The sequence below is a fragment of the Ochotona princeps genome, chromosome X (genome assembly GCF_030435755.1).
Source record: "Ochotona princeps isolate mOchPri1 chromosome X, mOchPri1.hap1, whole genome shotgun sequence".
Taxonomy (NCBI): domain Eukaryota; kingdom Metazoa; phylum Chordata; class Mammalia; order Lagomorpha; family Ochotonidae; genus Ochotona; species Ochotona princeps.
In genome coordinates, this window is record NC_080865.1 from 4,146,777 (window position 1) to 4,148,668 (window position 1,892).

Consider the following 1,892-nt stretch of genomic DNA (forward strand, 5'->3'; position numbering starts at 1 on the left):
CTCAGTCCTCTGGTAGACTGTAAAGAAAAGGACAAACTCAGGGTGAGGACGTGAGCCACTGTCACTTGTGGTCCTATAGTGTTGACACCACTGCCCTCAGCTGGCCACATCAGAGTATGGCAAGCCGAGCACTTCAACTTTTAATGGACACATGCTTATTGCGCACACTGATGGGGTCCAGTGTGGTATTTCAGCACAGGTATCTGCTGTGTAATAATATCAGGATACTTACCATACACGTGCCCTTAACCAAATCTATCATTTCTTTGTTTCTAGAAGATTCAAAATCCTCCTTTATAGGTGTTTTGCTTGATGCACTCCTGTTCACTATAATTATCTTACTGAGGTGCAGATCACCAGAATGTATCCATCCTATGTCATTGTATTCTAGAACCTGTTAATACGGTCATGGAAATGACAAGTCTCCTCTGAGATATTGTAAACAAGCATAATCTCTCAGCCCAAAATTAACCATTAAATTCCAAATGCAAATACCCAAAGAAGACATATTTATAAAAACTGATGTTGCTGTCATAATTTGTTAGCACTCTTCCCATTATTTTAGTAAACTTTCTATTTAGAAATGGAGCTATTTATAGAAGTGACATGACATTATTATTCATAAGAGCATCTGCTATAAATAAATAATTTAGGTAGGATTCTGGTTACAAAATATTGTATGTTTATTGGGAAGTTATTTTACTCACTACTATTCTCCACTTATAGCAAAATGTGACATGCATGAATGAAACATAACAGCATATATGTGTAGTTTAAATGGTGATTGCCAAGTTTACCTCTACAGAGACCTCACTCCTGTCCCTCTTGGGTAACAAAACAACATCATCCCCATCACCTGCTGGTCCTCGATAACCTTGTCAGGTCTCAGTCACAGTCCTACTTTAAGAGGAACCAGGTGGGGCAGCCCAGGTGAGCCTGAAGCTGGAGGCTGCATGGTGCCTGCTGGGGAGACCTGGGCGAGCCAGGCTCAATGCATGGGATCCCAGCTTCAGTCACCACTGCCAAGTGGTGGGCAAATCATGAGTTTTTCCCAAGGCCCAAGAAACTTCTCCTCCCACAGTAATTACAATGTGGGCAGATCTCAGAAGGAACTGGGCAGATGTAGGACCCTGGCTCTGGCCACCACTGCCATTTTGCTGAGGGCAGCTCAAGGTCGTAACATGGAACCCACCAGAGAGTGTCCCAAAAGGGAACAAGCTCTGTGATATAATCCAAACAGCCTAATCAGTTGTTGTCTCTATGGGATGAGAAATAATGCAATTTGACATTTCGAGAAAACCTTTACTGGAAACATGAAGGAATAAAAATTGGGAACTTTGAGTATTTGAATGTCTATCATGGACGCCAAGATGCTTACAATATCTGGCTGAAACAAGATTCTTGAGAGCATGACACAGTATACATTAAATTTTTGACATAAGCTGACCATATAAAAAACTTTAACACAAGTGCATATTCAAATAAATCATAATCTTTTAGACTCAGTTATTTTCAAGCAATGGCAAGTTATTAAGAGAATTAAGACAGAGAACTGAACATTCACCTCAACAGAAAACAAAATCCTTTCTTCTTTCAGCAAAATAAAAATAAAAAACTTGAAGATAAAAATTAACACACGAAAAGATCACATAACTTGGAAAAAATCAATAGTAAGAACTGGAGTTTATTGCAGCTGGCTAGAAAATTAAATTTAAAAAACTAAGGATTCTACAATTTTTAAGCAGATATCAAAATTAGAGATCAAAAATATTCTCATGTTTACTAACATGTTTTAAAATCATTTTTGCTTTAACAAAGGATCAAATTAACATCGGATTCAATTTTATGTCAGTGTATCTTTGATATTAATGTTGATTTTTTAGAAAATGCTC